The sequence below is a fragment of the Malania oleifera genome, chromosome 5 (genome assembly GCF_029873635.1).
Source record: "Malania oleifera isolate guangnan ecotype guangnan chromosome 5, ASM2987363v1, whole genome shotgun sequence".
NCBI classification, from domain to species: domain Eukaryota; kingdom Viridiplantae; phylum Streptophyta; class Magnoliopsida; order Santalales; family Ximeniaceae; genus Malania; species Malania oleifera.
Genome location: NC_080421.1, coordinates 55095834 through 55115502, shown reverse-complemented (window position 1 = coordinate 55115502; position 19669 = coordinate 55095834).

Below are 19669 nucleotides of genomic sequence, written 5' to 3'. Positions count from 1 at the left end.
TGAACAGTGCCAGTCAGCTTAGGCTTTTATGAACTGAAATGATTGGTTGAATGAAAGTTCAACACCAGGTCAAAATACACTGGTCGTTCGACTGAGGAGTTCGTGTATTAAATTGGTCAGTCGACCGAGCTTTGTTTTTTCTTTGATTTTTAGCCTAGGGCATGGTCGGTCGACTGAGCTACTTTTCACTAGTAAGGATCGGTTGACTAAGGTCATTTAAAACCTAAGATTAGCCCTGATTTTGAACCTAAAGATATTTCAGAAACCCTTGTTTGATTTAAATTTTATAAAAAGGATTTTTGATAAAAGTTTAAGTCCCCTAAGGTCTGTCTATGGTCATCTGAGCTTTCATCCACATCATGAATGATATGCATTATTACAGACCAAAACTTAAATGCAATTACAATTTAAGAACTTATATGTCTTCTTCTTCTTCTTCTTCTTTGTTCTTTTGTCTTCATGGAATAAGTCAGGTGTATGATGCGAGCTTTCTGCACTTTATGACTTCCATTTTCAAGTATCTTATGTCCGTGCTGAAATGTAAACCTATTCACATACTGAATGCACACATAAGATATAAGTAGTTTGTCCTAATCAAAATGGGATCGAACTCAAAAAGTTAACAATCTCCTCCTTTTTGATGATGACAAACACACAAGAGCAAAATGGGTGAAAAGACTCCCCCTAACAATATGCACAACTAAAAAATAAGCAGTACAGCTCAGGCATATCAAAAGATAGAAGACATTTTAAATTAATCATGCATTTAGATTTTGCAATGAAGCACATTAAAGCTCAGATCATTACCCCATTAAAAATATTTACTCTATTTAAAAATTTTCCATTTTTATCATTTTTATCATTTTGTTTAGAAAAATCTCCCCCATTTGGCATCAGTAAAAGGGTTAGGCTAAGTATATAAAGAACTCCCTTTTTTTTATAGAAAATGTAGCCATGAAAATTTTATAGCTATTTGAAAAATGTAGCCATTAAGCACACAAAATAGTATGACCAGTCATTTAAAGATTAAAATGACATGACAAACATGGTCAGACCAGAATTATCCTCAAACCATTGCAGTTCAAACAATATATAAAACCCGCAAAAAAATAGAGTTTAGAACATGCGGCATATGATAACAAAGAGTAAGTTTGAGCATGAATTCAGTTTAACTATTTTGTATGCATTTTTATGTGTAATCACCAAACTAGTTATGCATTAAATATATATATATATATATATAAAATAATAATAATAATAATAATAATAATAATAATAATAAGGCAAGTGAGAATGAATTTTAGTTTTGAGAATACTTCTTGCCATAAAGCATTTTAAACAAACAAAAACAACAACAAAAATATTCCCCCTTTTGATGTTTTCAAAAAGGTACTGGGGTGTGCTTGCTGAAAAAGAAACTTTAAAGAACGTGCAAGCACAATTCTTTTGGTAATCATTTAAACACAAAACAAAATGTGATCAGAAAAAATACAACCATATAGATCCTAAGGATATGACAATTTAAGTCCAGATCATAAGGCTACACAAATGACTATGGCTAAACAACATATTTCAATGTAAGATTTTCAATGAAATCAATACATTTTAGCACATGCCATAGCAAAATTACAGCAGATCTAAGAAAAGAAATGTTGGTGAGCATAACAAGATGGAAATTTAATTTTGGATGTTCCCCCTGTCGATTTGAATCCTAGCTTAGATGCATGGAATTGCTTATACAAATCAAAGATGGTTTGACTAAGAATGCCGAGCAGTATGAGCAATCATTTTAAGTTTCTTAAAACAAATATACTAGATCAAGATTAATTTAATCTATTATGCTACTAGTATAATAATCCTTATAATTCACACATGCATCAGAAAAGAAATATTAAGGCATACACTAATGCTCATAACCCTGAGAACAATCCATATCTAATCATAAAACTTTAAGAGCAGGATATGATATTCAGGGTTCTTAGAAGAGCCTCAATATTCAAAAAGAGAGACATGATGCATATGAGTCCTTTATGTTCTTTCTCTAGGGATGACCCCTAAATATTTTCAAGCATGCATTTTCAACTAAGGATGAAGATTAAATTTTCATTTATCATTCACTTATCCTTTCAAAATATTCTAGCATGCATTTTATCATATTGATTTTAGCATATGGTTTAATTTTTGGGAAAATTCTAACAAAATTTCGGCAACATGCCATCTATAAATTGAACATTTTCTCAATTTACCAAGTACCTGAAACCTGGTTGTTTTCAGCAAATAATTCAAGTTAAGCATGCAATAACCTAAATCCACTACCAGCATGCAATTCACAATACTACATCAGCCATGCAGTTGGCATTCCAATTTAAACATGCAATCAGGTAGCACCAATAAAAGTTCATAAAAAATAAACCATCCATTTATGAGATTTAATCATTCTGTTCAATATGGACAGTAATCTGTGATACTAATTTCATAAAGGCATATGGGCCTAGGATATAATTATGAGAGCATTTGAATTTATACATGAAGATAATGCTCCCCCTTAGTTGTGTACTTCTACCAACTTATGCCTTTCTTAACTTTTCATTTTTCAACTTTTTAGCCAACTGCTTTAGATTTACAATGATTTAAAATTGGATTTTAATGCCTAGGCTTTGTTGAGAATTCCACTTGTGAACTTGTCCCACATTGGAAAATTAATATGGATAATGGGTGTTTATATACATAGATGGACCCAAAACCTAATTAGCTTGAGCTTTTGGGTCAAATTGGTGTTCACCCATGTGTATCAAGCCCACCCATGGGCTCCTTCGGTCCTAACAAGTGGTATCAGAGTCGACGGTTCATAACTCTGGGTGAGCGACATTGTAAAAGTCGAGACGGGAAGCTAATTCTCCTGACGTGCTAACAGTTGGAGGACCAAGTGTGTGGCTAAGGCCAATAAGGATCATCTAGGCTACGGATGGATCCGAATAGGGTCAAGACGTGGGAGGTAGGATTGGCTTGGAGGCACGTGGAATGCAATTTGAGACACGTAAGACGCCAGTGGTAAGGCCCACTTGAGCAACTGTTGGAGAATTGTCCCAGAAGGGAGATGGTTTCCGTTCAAGGGAGAGCAGGAACTCACAAGTGAGGGGGAGATTGTTGAGAATTCCACTTGTGAGCTTGTCCCATATTGGAAAATTAAAGTAGATAATGGGTGCTTATATACATGGATGGACCCAAGAGCCAATTAGTTTGAGCTTTTGGATCAAATTGGTGTTCACCCATGTGTATCTAGCCCACCCATGGGCTCCTCCGATCCTTACATGCTTATCAGACCAAAAAGTCACAAACAAAATTTCTTCCAAGTCATAAACCTATCTTTGCCTCTTTTCTTATGGATTTCAATGCGTGTGAGAGGCTCAAGTTAGAATGGCTTTCCATTTAACTTCTTCTGCATAGGTTTCTCTAAACTTTATGTCTTCATCTAAATTGAAACCTAGTGCAATCATTTTAGCCATTCAACTTCATTTAAGGGAAATGAAGCTCTAAAGGATTTGATTTAAAATTTGAGATCTTGTGAGAGAAGTATAGGATAAATACTCTTAAAATTAAAAATTCTAATACGTTTAGAAGAGTATTTAGAAGAAACAGGATATTATATAGGATAAGCAAGCTAGAGAAAATGTCCTAACTTGTTTGGGCAAAGAGCATTATGTAGTATATGAATTTCATGAATATTGCTCTTTTGAGATTGGAAAGTATCCTTTTAGATTTGATCACAATTTAGAGTAAGGATATGAACGAATGAAAGGATGAGTCTTTACCTGATGTGATCGTGATTTGGTAAAGATTTCCTATGGAGGAGAAGTCTTCAAAAATAGAGAGTTTTTACATTTTAAGCAGAAAGGAAATATTTCAATAAGACATTAAAATTTGAAACCCTTAGTGGATGCCTCTAATTTTGATTATGGAAGGATGTCCAATGATAAGCACCAGGAATATTAGGAATTTGTTATCATTAGTGCTTATAACCTGAGTGATGACTAATTTTTTATCAAGCAGTTAAGGCTCCAAGATGAGCTTGGGATAAGATGATACATTTCCAAAAGTTCAGTTTTATGCAATAGACAGAGTATGCTTAACTTAAGTTTTTCTTATTTAGTAAGGGTTAAGCATTTAGAATTATTTACCAAGCAAAAATGCTCTGTCCATTTTGGGAGTGGATTTTTTTTTAGCATGTATCTAAGATATTATTCATGGTATGATGATTATATTTTTCACGTCAGAATTATAAGGTTCCAGAGATTTTAGCTAGTTATGCTTTCAACCTTTACTTTGAACAATATGAAGGAAAAATATGAATTATGTGGAGACGTACGTCCTATACAATCAGAGATTAGCACATACCCTTTTAGTTCAAAGTTCGCATGCTATAACCAATAATTTCATTTTTAACCAATCAATATGATATATGCATAAAGTTCAGATTGAATATTTTACTTGAATTTTCGAATTGGCATGATTTCACTAAGATTCTTAGTACAATAACAGTGTATAGCGAATGCATATACTAAGATTAAACATTTTAGGTACAAACCACTTCTTAAGCCTTTAGTCATCACAACCTCTTAAGACTAATCCTAAAATCTAAGGAAGAATTAAATAATTATGTAATTTAAATTTAAATCCATTCTTCCTTTGGTCTTGAGAGCTTTGCCTTCATGACAATCCATGCCATCTTTTTATCCATGCCTCTGGCACTTCTACATAGACAAGTGAACCTAGTGTGCCCTTTCCTTTTATAATATAAGCAAGTATTATGTATATGTGAAGAGTTTTGCTTATATCTTCTACTTTTATTTGATGAGGCATAAGAGTGGCTATGAGATTTATAAGATGAACCCTTTTTGAAAGATTTACTTCTTTTAACTCCAAAGGGTTTAACATGATTATTCTTTTCATCTGTGAGTTTGAAAATCATTTCAGGGTAATCTTCATTTTTTCATTGTAGGCAAACGATTTCCAAAACTTTCACAATCCTTTTCTTTTCTAAGGTGGCATGGTATTCTTTCAGTTCTTCTAATTGCTTTGCCAACCTTCTATTCTCATTCTTCAAAAATGTTTTCTGTTTAGACATCCCAACTAGAAACTTATGCATTTTAAATAAAGCTTTTTCTAGTTCTTCATTCAAGAGCATGCTTTCATCATTAACTTCGTCACATGATTCAATACAAGATTTATTGCAAGAATTATCACGCAAATCAGTGCATGAGTTATTAACAGAATTATCATAAGATATAATGGATGATTCATTAGATCAAATATCATAGGATTCGGCACACGAATCATCACAATAAACATCATAATTATTTAATAAATAAGATTGAGATATGTATACCTCCTCCTCGACTAAAGCACTTAGCTCATGATTCACCACATCTAGATTGTTTGAGCATGATTCTTCAGGAGTGGTAGTCACTTGTTTCTTAGACGCTCCACACCTCTTTTCTAACTCCGCCCAAATATCTCTCGCACATTTACATGCCATAATTTCATATAAAAATTAGAATTTAAAGCACAATATAATAAGTCCATGGCATATGAATTTGCATGCAATAAGCTAGTATCATTTTCTTTTATTGGCATACAAATTCCTTTATCAATCACCTTCCAGGCCCTCCAGTCCATTGATTTTAAAAATATGCTCATCCTTTGTTTCCAGGCAGTGTAATCGACACCACAAAATAATGGAGGCTTGGTAAAAGATTGTCCCTCACTGAATAGGGATACAGCAGTATGTGTCATTGCGAGCTTTAGCATAAGCGGTTAAACTTTTGCAACGAGACTCTGATACAAATTGATAGGAATGGTGTGATCCCAAGAGGGGAGTGAATTAGAAATTTTAAACTTCCTAAGTCAATTTATCTCTATATTAAGATCCATAATCAAAATAGCTCAACCTATGGTCTCTCTAAGCATTTACCAATTCAAATGACAATATGTGAAAATATATAAAGCATGCACATCATCCAAAGTAAGTCAAATATAAACTTACATATGCAGGAAAGATAAATAGCCAAGAGAAAGAGACACGATATTTTTATCGAGGTTCGACCAAACCAACCTATGTCCCCTATTGACTTTATGAATCTGATCCCGTTTTGATAATGACAAATCACGTTATTTCTTACCTGTTCACTGAGCTTATGAACAGAATTAACTCTTAGCACGCACGGATGGTAAGGATGCAAGGAAGCCATAAGGGCCACAAAAATCATATCTCATGTTGGCATTTGAAGAGCAAAAAGAATGAAGACCATTTGTGTCAATTGTAATCACATTCAATTTTTGCTTTTGGTCTGTAATAATGCATTACATGCATGTTAGGGTTTATGCTCGAAAGCTCATAGATTGACCTTAGGTCCCCAAGTTCTTCATGATAAATCCCTTAAGATAAAATATTATACTTACATAAATAGGGATAATCTTATAAGGTCAAATTAGGGCATACCTTAAGTTTTGAAGGGCATCGGTCAACCGACCTCTTGGCGTTATAACTGCCACAGTCGACCAATCTAGCCAAAAGTCTAGAGTTTGACTTGGTTCGGTCAACCGACCTGTTATTGAACATATCGCCCACGGTCGCCCGACCTTTAAAACTGACCTTTCCTGCCACCCACAACCAACTAATATCATAGTTCAAAATCACCTTGGCTGACTGGCCTTCAAAGATCGGCAGACCAAATAGTTAGCCAAGCGACCGAACCTACGAAGGTTTGGAAAATCGTCTTGGCTCGACCAACCGACACACCACACGAAAAACCGAACCCAAAAATTATTTCAAAATCTTGAGTCTTTTCGGTTGACCAACCCTTTAATACGGGCGACCGAACCTCTCGGGTTTGCGAGTTTTTACCACACAAAACAGGGGTTAATTTTTAATTATTTTTTCCAAAATACCGGTTGTGTCCCAAACGGTAACAATTTTTGGGAAACTTATAAATACCCCTTCATGTGCCCTGATTAGCAATATTGATTAGGAAAATACTCTCTGAAAATTTTACACTCTCGTTGCTTACATTCTTTAAATTTTCAAGCACATTTTACATTCTCTCATTTGTTCTTGCTTGCTAAAATCTTTTCAAAAAGAGAGCTTAAACTTTATACTCCTTATTTGCAAAACAATTGCAAATTGAAGTGAGTTTGCTTTTCATTGGTGTTTGCCATATCCATATTTCATATCTCTTGGCATATACTCTCATTTTATCATACACATTTGAAAATTCTTCTTAAGAGTTTGCTATTGTGATTTTTATCATATTATTTCATATAGATAAATATTAATTGGGAAAATCCTATCCTTTGCTTCTGAGTTTGGCATTCTCATTGCTAGGCTTGAAAGCTTGCATACTATTCTTTGATAAACACTTTTGTAAGCTTAAACCCTAAATATTTGTTGTGCTTTATAATTGAAAAACATTATTGAGATATTTATTTGGGTTTTCTAAAGTTCTTTTGATTACTCATTTATTGGACAGAATATCTTGAATCAAAGGTTTCACTCTCTCTCTCTCTCTCTCTCTCTCTCTCTCTCTCTCTCTCTCTCTCTCTCTCTCTCTCTCTCTCACACACACACACACACACACACATATATATATACACACATATACTTGAGAGTTGACATTTAGGGTTGCAAGATCTCACTTGAGCATAAATCCTTATCATACATAAGTGCATTGGTTGCATTGTGCTTATTGGTATACGTATTTTCTTAGCTAAGAAGCATTTTTTTTGTACACAAAACTTATTACTAGTAATTGTATTCCAGGTGTGGCCTGAGAAGGTATTGATCTAACCCATAAGGATCAGTTGTAATCCAGGCGTGGCCTGAGGTGGGTATTCTCTACCCCTTTAAGGAGAGGTTATAAAGGTTGGGGTCAGCCCTATTAATCTAACCTTGGGTTGCCTTTGCCCAATTAAGAAAAGGTGTTGTAAACGGTGTCGTTCCACCTGTGAAGTGAGCTTTAGTGGAATTCTCTTGCTTGTGAGCTTGAGGCGAGAACGTAGGCACAGTTGCCGAACCTCAATAACATATCATGTGTCGTTGTGCCTTAACTGTCTTTACATTCTGGTGCTTGCTTGTTTATTTTGTATCTGCTAAATTCATTGCACGGATATTTAACTACATTTTTGTAATTGCTTGTGTAATATTGGAACTGCTTTATTTTCTTAGCTTGAATCGGTTGATATGAATCTGTTTAGAAAAGACCCTAGATTGAGTTATACTGCTGCTACTAATTAACCAAGAATTTTTAAATCTCGAATTCACCCCCTCTTGGGATTACACCAATTCCAACATCTCTGCCTCAAGCTAACCAGTAAGAGGATTCCACGATTTGCTCATTTAACTGGGCGGAGCGATGCCGTTTACAACTCTCCTTACGCGGCGGAGACTCCCTAACTCAATTACAGGGCTGAGCCACAACTAGTACTCCTTACAAAGTGAAGTCACCTCAGCTCAATTACAAGGTTGAGCCACAACCAGTTCTCAATACGAGGCAAAGACACCTTGGTTCACTTTTCTGGCAGAACCAAGTTGTACACACTTTACAGGATGATGCACCTCCTAGCTCACCTAACCGGGTTCAAGCCAAATCAGGACTCCTTTCAGAGTGAGTCTCCCTCTTCAAGCCACACTTAGAATACAACAGATAATAAAATTTGCATAGAAATAAATGTTTCTCACAATAAGAAGGTGTGTACTAATTTAAAGCACTAATGCACTCACACAAGATATGGATTTAAAGCTCAAGTGACTGTGGGTATTTTCCTCAAAATAATTTTTGTGATCTTTGTGTAAGATGTATATGATAAATACTTCAAAGATCTTAATATCCCCAAATGATATCTCCAAAAATATTCCTCAACATAAGTATAAGAGATTTTAGAGTTTTAGCTCAAAAGAAGATTTTTGGAAATAAAACTAGAGTGCTTTTTGAATCTTGCAATGAATGTGCAAAAGATTCACAAGCTAGAATAAGTTTCTCCAAACAAATATTTATCAAGAAAAATAATCGGGAGAAACAAGAAATGATATTCGAAAATGTAAGATTGAAGGAGAATAAATGCTTTAAAATGATATATAATAAATGCCCAAAAGAATGATTTTTAGCTAACCTTTCAAGAGCAATAAGTGTGCTAGTGAAGGAGGTAAGAAATAATCAAATGCTCTCTTAAAAAGATTTTGAAATGAATGAGAGTATCAGAAAGTATAAATTAAAGCATCAAATATTTAGGAGGATTTTTTAATCTAAGCACTAGTTAAAAATGAGTTATGAGGGGGTATTTATAGAGTTCTTAAAAAACATGATCGTTTGGGACCTATTAGGCATTTTCTAATTTGTTCGATGAAAAATTAATGACATTTTAGCACTGATATTTTGAGCAACCCGAGAGGGTTAGTCGACTAGCGAAGGCACCGGTCGACTGACCACAAGCCAAAATTTGAATTTCTGCGTGGCTCGATTGACTAAGGAAGAGGTCAGTCGACTGACCTTGGCGATTCCCCATTTCTTCGTAGGTTTGGTCGACTGGCCAAATGATCAGTCGGCTGAATGAACAGTTCTGGTCGGCTAAGGCTTTCATAAACCGAAATGGCCGGTTGATTGAGAGCCAGGCCAAAATATATTGGTCAATCGACTAAGGAATTCATGTGTTAAATTGGTTGGTCGAGCGAGCTTTGTATTTCTTTGATTTTTAGCCTAAGGAATGGTCGGTCGACTAAGCTAGTTTTAACTAGTGAGGGTCAGTTGACCAAGGTCATTTAAAACCTGAGATTAGCCCAGATTTTGACCTTAAAGATATTTCAAAAACCTTTGTTTGATTTTAGCTTTTATGAAAAGGATTTCTAATAAAAGTTTAGGTCCCCTAAAGTATGTATGTGGTTATTGAGCTTTCATCCACATCATGCATGATATGCATTATTACAGACCAAAACTTAAATGCAATTATAATTTAAGAACTTATATGTCTTCTTTTGTCTTCATGGAATACGCCAGGTGTATGATGCGAGCTTTCTGCCCTCATGGCTTCCATTTTCTAGTATATTATGTTCGTGCTGAAATGTAAACCTGTTCACATACTTAATGCACACATAAGATACGAGTGGTTTGTCATAATCAGAACAGGATCGGACTCAAAAAGTCAACAATTTTGTTGGTTCTATAAAAAATGACCAAAAATTTTAAGAGTGACCAAAATTGCAAGAAAATTGGAGAAAAGCTAGAATTTTGTCCCAATTTTTATGCAAAAAACCAAGATTGCAATTTCAAAAAAAACCAAATTGCAATTTCAACCCTTCTTATCATTTTGAATTGCTCCAAATCATTTGATGTAGTCAGATTTGGTTTTAAAAAAAAAAAAAAAAAAGGCCAAAAACCAAAAAATGACAAGGATTTTGCCTTAATTTTCATGTAAAGGAGCAAAACTACTCCTAGACACTATCTTACAATTTTAAACAACCCTGAATCACTTGATGTGGTCAGAGTTGGCAAAAAAGGACCAGCAAAGCCCGAAATGACAAGGATTTTGGCTCAATTTTGGTGTTTAAGGTCAAAATCACCGTCATACCTCTTCGTACCATTTCAAATTACTTTGAATTACTTGGTGTAGTCAAAATGGGCAGAAATAAAGTAGCAAAGCTTGAAATGATAGATTTTTGTCTCAAAATGCTTATCCAAAGTCAAAATCACTATGATATCTCTTCTTAACATCTTGAACTACTTAGAATCACTCATTGTAGTCAAAATTGACAAAAAAACAAAAGACCAAAAAAGCTCGAAATGATAGGGATTTTACATTAATTTTCGTGTCTAAAGTTAGAAATCACTATCAGACCTCTTCTTACCATTTCAGACTATCTTCAATCACCCGATACAATTGTATTTGGTATAAAGAGAGCAAAAAAGCTTGAAATGATATAGATTTTGCCTAAACTTACATGCATAAGGTTAAAATCATTGTTAAACCTTAACTTGTTGTTTTTGATAGTTCGGAATCAGCTGGTAAAGTCAAAAATTACAAAATCCAAGAAAAAATCCAAAAGTGAATTACTAAAGAGCAGGTTTTCAACCCCCTAACTTCCTAGTGTAAAACCTACTTAGGAAACATAGGCATCAACATCATACAAATGAAAAATATAACACTTATAAATTCAAATCCAAATGTACAAAGTGCCTTTATGGAAAAATGATGACACAAACACAAAATAAAATTACTCCTCTTCAATAAACCTACTTAAAATTTTGGATGATCGAGGTGGAAATAATTCTCAGAAGATCGAGAATGAAGAATGTCATATATGGTGGAATTCTAATCCATATGCGGTGGGGATAATGGGGAAGATTGAATCCTAAGTTGGGGGAGTGGCCAAGATGCATTAAATGATTCAAATGTTACAAGGAAATGAAGGCTTTGTCTTGGTTGTAAGATGGATAAGAGAGAGAGAGAGAGAGAGAGAGAGAGAGAGAGAGAGAGAGGCGGAGACGGAGAGAGAGCGCAGTTGCTCACTCCTTCTCTCTTCGATTCCGAGTCCGTTGCTCACTGGATTGAAGATTTGAGGCCACCACGACGCTCCTGACGAAGTTCCCTACAAGTCTGCTAGAGCTGATCATTGGTGGAGTTAGTTTGGAATTCAACCCAAACTCAAGGTAAGGTGTTTTATTTAGAATATGTCTTCCCTATAGTTATAGAAAATGTTGTATATAAGAAAATACTGATGTTTTGTTCTGAGGGATGTCATTTCAGGGTGTTAAGTGGAGAACCCTGCGGGTGAAGGGCTAGAGTTCAGGAAGGCTTTTCAGAAACTAAGTAAGGGAAATATGCTATGTTAGGAAATTTAAATATACTAATAGAAATTTTACAAACATGCATACATACCAGTATTTATGTAGTTTTTACAGAAAATGTGATTTTAAAGTATGTGTGGACTGAGTAGATATTATTTGATATGGAATTTTATACAGTCTTTCAGTATATCAAGTTGTGTAGATATAGTTAGATATTTAGAGATTTTATACAAACATAATATATATACATATACAGTTTTTATCTAGATGTTTATTCAGATCAGTATATACAATGTATATAGAAAGCTATATTTTCCTAAATGTCATAACACTCAGAGTATACAGACAAATTATACAGATTGAAGATACAGACAGATTATACAGTTATAGCATCAAGATGTTACAGATATTACAGTATTTACAGTACATAATTATAGTATTATGGTTATTTTGGAAATATGATGAAAATAGTAAAAGAATATATATATATATATATATATGTATGTATATATATAGTATTAGATCCCTGTGAAAAGATTACAGACAGATACAGATGTAGATACAAAATACAGAGCACAGTACCGTTGTTAATACAGATAGAGTGCAACCACATATCTCAGATAGTGTGTGGGTACCATCAACTGTGCTCAGAGAGTATGCAGCTCCCTAGTTCGCTGGGTTGAGGGGGCTAGATTGATGAGGTAGTAGCCAATCTCGCGCCTAGGAGAGTATGCAGTTTGTTCGGACTGAGGTAGTGTAGAGTATAGTGACTTTCTTAGAGGGCTAACCAGGTTAAGTCTCGCCTACAGGCCGCACAACCTTGTCATGAGGGGTCAAATCATGACATACAAAGTTCCAGGCATAAAACACAATTATCTAAATGTATGCATTTTTACAATATTTGATAAATATAGTATGATACTAGTAGTATGAAAAATAGAAAAATTTAAATAATACAATTATGTTTTAAATTGCGAAAAATGTAAGATATGCTTTACAGACTTATTATTTTATTACAACTCAGATGTTATTTGTAGTATATATGTAACCTAGTCACCATACACTAGTAATAGCATATTTCCACTTACTGAGCGTCGACTCACCCCATGACTCTAACATTTTTTAAGGTGAACCAGTTAGATGAGAAGATCAGGCTCGCGGATAGAGATTTCTTAATTACCCTGGTTGTAGGGTGAGTTTGTGATAGAGTTTTGTATTTTTGGGTTAAATGATACTGGGGGGAAAATGTTTTATCGCTATAGTCGGTATGTATTGAATTCTGGTATCGTACAGTATATGTGGTTGTATGACTTATGTTTCTGCTACATAGGTATGATTGTGTATATATATATAAATGATATAACTTTGAGGTCATTACAAAGGCAACCCAGAGTCGGCAGAAGAGTTATGTGAATACTCGCTGACGAGAGCTAGAATTTGAAGTAGGTGATATGATATTCTTGAGGATTGCTCCGATGAAGTGGGTGAAGAGGTATGGAAAGAAGGGCAAGTTGTGCCCTAGATACATTGGATCGTTCAAGATTCTAGAGAGAATTGGTTTGGCAGCGTACAAGATAACACTACCCCCAGTACTGTCCAAGATACACGACATGTTCCACATGTCCATGTTGAGGAGGTACGTTCTAGACCCCTCACATGTGATTAGTTATGAGTCGTTGGAGATCGGGGATACTCTAGCATATGAGGAGGTACCAGTTCAGATTCTGGATCGAAAAATACAAGAATTGCGTACCAGGGATATATCGCTAGTAAAGGTTTTGTGGCAGAATCATGTAGTTGAGGAAGCTTCCTGGGAGTTCGAAACGGAAATACGCCAGAAGTACCCGCAACTGTTCAGCGAGGGCTAGTGCCAGACATGTAAGGGTATGGTTGTATATAAAGGGATTAAAGTAGGTTGTGTGGTTAGTTGTGTATAGTTTTAATTATGGATAGTCATTGGAAAAAATTGTTAGGGTTATTGTAATTTACCAAAAGTAGTATTTTAACGATGGTATTCCTCCGCCATAAGTGAGGGTAGTTAATAAACGTGGGACGGGGCCACTGTGTGGGTGGCTACTGAATTTTCTCTAGACAAGGGTAGTGAGTTAAGAATGTGATTGGTAATAGTTAATAAATTTCGAGGGCGAAATTTTTGGAAGGAGGGGAGAATGTAGTGATCCTAAAAAAATTAAAATTAAAAAATTATTATTAAAAAAATTAAAATTAAGATTAAAATTTTTTAAAAATATTTAATTAATTATTATTAATTAAATAATAATATAATATTATATATATATATATATTAATGTTAAGTTAACCTAAAGTATCTTTGATCTTTAGGAAGCCTTTCCTTTTCTTTTTTTTCATTCTGTGAACAGAGAGCAGTGCTCCTTCATCTCCTCCATCCCTTTCTCCCACTCTCCTCAATCTCGTCTTCGATATTTGGTCAATCGAAAATCTGAAAATACCGTTGGGCTCTGTTCACCGCCACCGACATTTCTTCTGGAGTGTATTTGTCGTGGGATAAGCATATTTCTTAGGATAAGGCCAATTTTCAAACTTACCTCAATTTCTCTTAAACTATAAGCTCAATTAACGAACGAAAATTGTTAGGAGATTCGTGGAAAGATTCTCTACAATCTAGCCGGAGTAGGTTTTCGAATTGGAGCTCTAGGGTACCAATCCTAAATCAAGGGTAAGTTTAATAATTTAGACTTTATTAGGCTATTTAGGGTATTCAGAACTTAGGAGAATTTTAGGGAAAGTTACTATAGGGATTGTGATGAGTGATGTAGTGAAGTTTGAAATTCAGGGTTTTAGGGATTTTGTACGCTGTGGGGCATAGGGTAGGGTGTTAGCGGGCTTTTTAGGAATCAGCTAAGGGGATTAAGTTAAGTCAGGAATTTTATTTAATTTGAACCGATTAAATTAATATATTTATTTAAGAATTTAAAGGTTATTTCGAAAACCAACCGTTCGAAATGGATTTTACAAACTTAGGATAGATGGTATGGTATTTTAAATGAAAACAAACGGTGGAAAGTTTGATTGTTTGTGTGGATATGTTAAAATGTGGAAAATTGTATGGCAGATGATTTAATTGGTATGAATTATTGTATATCTGGATTTGGGATTTTGAAATACTGAATTGTTTGTGAAATATTGGATTTGTTTGCAAAATACTAGAAATGCTTGTGAATAATGCATGGATTTGATATTACGGCTGAGGGCCGGGAATTTGTTTTAATGACTATGAGCCAGACTGTATTTGTGGCCGGGGGCCGGGTTTTTGGAATAACAGGAAATATATATGTGAAATGATGTTTTAAATGGTGTTTTCTATTATCTAAATTGCATGATATGCTTTAGGAACCTTGGGGACTAGTGTATTGTGAGCACGGTACTGTTGTTAGAGATTTGTTATGTGGCCGCGTGCCCCCACACCTATGCTAAGAGGTGTAGGGTGGTCTTGTCTGATTTGCCTATGTGACATGAATGCACCCCCTTGGGTGAGGGCAATCAGACCAGCAGTTGGAGTTGCATAGACCCGCAGAGTATGTTAGCGGAGAGTATAGATGACTATTGTCTGGGTGGATCCTCCAAAACAATAGCCCAGCCTTCGGGCGACACAACCCGTGCCACGGGGGAAGTAAATGACACGTTTGTCATAGGGAGTGTCTTATATGCATATAAATATATATATATATATTAATTTATATGAATACGAATAATTAATAAGAAAATTTTGAGGGCTTGTTGAGAAAGGCGAGTGCCCCGGTAGCAGTAATGGTATTAGAGCAGAGGGAAGCTACATGTATGGGCGGGTAATCTTCCTTATCCTCAGTTAATTGTGTGTGTGAGTGCAAAATAAGAATGTTTTTATAAATGTATTTATCTTCTTAGTGAACTAGTTATTTTCTGTACACCAAATGCTAGTTGGCCACACACTGACATTAACTTAATCTTTCCCTTACTAAGTTGTGTCTCACCCTATTTTATAAACTATCTTTTTAGGAAATCCTAGAGATCGGGTCTAGCGGGCCAAAGGAGTTGGGCTAGAGGTCTAAATTTACGTAGGTAGTGTGTAGGTAGAGATTTTATTTTTTTGTTTAGTTTTATGGGTTGTAATTATGTGAAAATAGATATATTTGTCTATAAAGATAGTTAGAATTCTAGTAATGTAATTTGAGGATTTTTTATTTTATTTTCGTTGCATATATGTGTTTTATATATGATGAATAAGGTATTAGGTACACAGACGTTACTAAAGTAGCACTCCGGACCCACGTGGCAGGTCGGGGTCGTTACATGCTAAATTGGAGAACCCTTCAACGAACTGTCTTTAGTAACCTGCAAGACTCAGAAAACTTTTGATCTCCTGAACATTCTTCGGTCTCACCCAGTCTACTACTGCCTCTATCTTACTCGGATCCACTGGTACTCCCTCTTTGGAGACTACATACCCTAGAAACGAAATTTGTTCCAGCCAGAACTCGCACTTCTTCAATTTAGTATATATCCTCTTATCCCTGAGAACTTGCAATACTAGTCTCAGATGAACTTCGTGTTCTGCAGCACTCCTAGAATATAGTAGGATGCCATTAATAAATACCATGATGAACTGGTCTAAGTATTCGTGAAAGACCCAGTTCATCAAATCCATAAATAATGTAGGTGCATTAGTCAAGCCGAATGGCATAACCATAAATTCGTAATGTCCGTACCGAGTTTGGAAAGCTGTTTTCGCAACATCCTCTATTTTCACCTTCAATTGGTGATACCCAGATCGTAGATCGATCTTAGAAAAAATTTGCGTGCCCTATAGTTGGTCAAACAGATCATCGATCTTGGGTAACGGGTATTTGTTCTTTATCGTTACCTTATTAAGTTCTCTATAGTTGATGCACATCCTTATCGACCCTTCCTTCTTCTTCAAAAATAGCACAGGTGTTCCCCAAGAAGAAACACTCGGTCAAATGTACCCTTTATCTAGAAGCTTCTGAAGCTGTTCTTTCAACTCTCTAAGTTCAGTTGGAGTCATACGATACAAAGCTTTTGATATTGGTGTCGTACCTGGAACTAACTCTATAACGAATTTCACTTCACAGTCTGGAGGTAATCCTAGAAAATCTTCTAGAAACACGTCAGGGAACTCGTGCACTTCAGGAATCATCTCCAATATACGTTCTTTTGCCAGTGTGTCTTTCACAAATGCTAGATACCCTTGGCATCCTTCCTGGAGCAATCTACCAGCCTACAAAGATGAAAGGATCTGTGGTGCAGAACGCACACATGATCCTATAAACTTGAATTCCTGCTCTTCTGGAGGTCTAAGCATCACTTCTTTCCTGTGGCAGTCGATACTAGCATAAATGGAAGACAACCAGTCCATCTGTAGGATGATATCGAAGTCATACATGTCAAATACTATAAGGCCAATTGGTAGTACCCTTCCCTGGATCACTACTGGAAAGTGACAGACTACTTTGCTGCATACATTTGCCGATCTCGATGGCGTAGCCACTACTAGTTCATAACCTAACTGTTGCATCTCTAATCCACACAATTTAACAAATCTCAGGGAGATAAAGGAATGTGTTGCTTCCGAGTCAAATAATATAACAACTTTATTGAAAAGCATGTAAATATTGCCTGTTACCACATCTCCAGCATTTTCTGCATCACCTGGAGTCAAAGAGTATATGTCACGCCTCGAACCCAGCAATGGGACCCAGGGTATGATCTAGTAACCTAACATGTCCTTGTATCATACAAAACACAAATGATACCATAATTAATGAGGATCCAACCCCGTGGGGTTCCCGTACACCCTATACACATTCACATACATGACATATACGCAGCGGAAAAGTTCATTCTATACATACATGGTACCATACCAAAGTCTATACAAATAGAGTCTAAGCTCCATAATACAAAACATAACTCAGGGTGCCAGCAAATACCCAAAACGACAACCCCGTCACAATCCAATTATGTACACTAGTACTTCACGCAGTATACCGACCACTACGCTCCCAACACAAGGACGCTACATCCGGTTACTCGAAGGACCTAAAAACATGTATGTATGATAGGGGTGAGACACCTCTTAGTAAGGAAGAATCAGGTTATATCGGTGTGTGGCATATGAGTGTTATCATGACATAAAGCATACAGAGTTCAATACAATTCCAGTATTTTTCACAAAACGGTTCCAGTATAGTTCTCATCACATCCACACACACATGATCAAGTAACCCGGTGTCATCACACCCTTCGGCCCGCATTACACGGCGTCCCCAGCACATGGCGTAGCCCCAGGCTCCCATGGCATTATATCGATACAACTGGTGGATCCACACCCTTCGATGATCAACTAGTAAAAGGTGATATTTCACGCCCTTGAATATAAAGCTAGACATTTTGCCACTAACAGGTGGTATTTCACACCCTCGGATATAGAGCCGAACACTCTTTCACAACTTGGAACAATTCAGAACCCCGTTCCTATATCTTATTTCAGAAAATCACAACTCATGCATGTTCATATAACAATTCATTCCACACTCATTTGGTAATCTCAAAATCATGATTTTTCAAAAATACAGTTTAAATAAGTCAAGGCATGACCATCTCCATAACACATATACATAACACAATATATCCACAGTTTTCCAATGAAACTAGAGATGCAACCCAATGCCCCCTTTTCCCAAAACTGTAACATGAAAATATCATAATTTCCACCTGTTAGATTTCCCAAAATGAGTAGTCAAAACACACACATTACTGTGAACCACAGTTCTACCGAATTCAATTTCAAAAATAACAGATATAAACAGAATCCCCTTACCTTTCCCCAAAAATCCAAACCCAAACGCTACGGCTCCTAAGCAGCGAACCGAGTTCCCAAAACCTATAAATCACAGTACAAAACATACTTACAATTCCACTCTCTACAGAATTACCAAAACGAAAATAAAAATCGAGCCTTGCCTCGATTTTGGGTCAAAACCTAAAAATCCTCGAAACGAAGATCCGTTCCACAAATCACGAAGAGAATCCTTCCCTAATCCTTGTAGTAACGTCAGATCGTCGATTCTAGTAATGTACAGTGAAGAAATCTAGAGAGAGAGAGTGTGGAGTTTCGAGTTCTTAGAGAGTGAGAGAGCATTTTGATAACTTAGCTTCAAAACAACCCAAAAAGATATTTATAGCACCTTTGACTCGGCTAGCCTCGTCGACGAGGCGGCGTCTTCATCGATGAGTCAACAAAGGGAGTTCGTCGACGTAGTAGTAGCCTCGTCGACGAGCCTAAGATTTTCGAATTTCCCAAAACCTCTTGGCTTTTCTTCGTCGACAAACCACTGAATTTCGTCGCTGAACAACAGAAGGGCCTTCATAGACAAACTCTTGCTTCGTCGAATAAGCCAACTCAATTTACCGTTTTACCCTCTTCTTAATTGTTCATTCCATATGTCACGAATTGGGTTCTTACAGTATACCCTAGCCTGGGCAGTACCCCCCTGCTGTCCATCTCATGGTGCTTGCACACCACCTTTGAAAGGCTATTGAGGTGCTCCCCCATACCTCAACAGATTACAATCCCTCACCTGATGTCCCATCTTGCCACACCATAAACAAGCCCTCATAGCCCTCCAACACTGCCCTACGTAAGGTTTCCCACAAGTATAACAAACAGAAGTGGACGTAATACTCTGAGAAGAACCACTACGATTCTTCTTCTTCCGATTGCCTTACTTTGCCCCTTCATAAGAACTGGAAGGCATAGGTCTCTTCTTTGAGATCTGACCCCCCAACATCCTCCTACA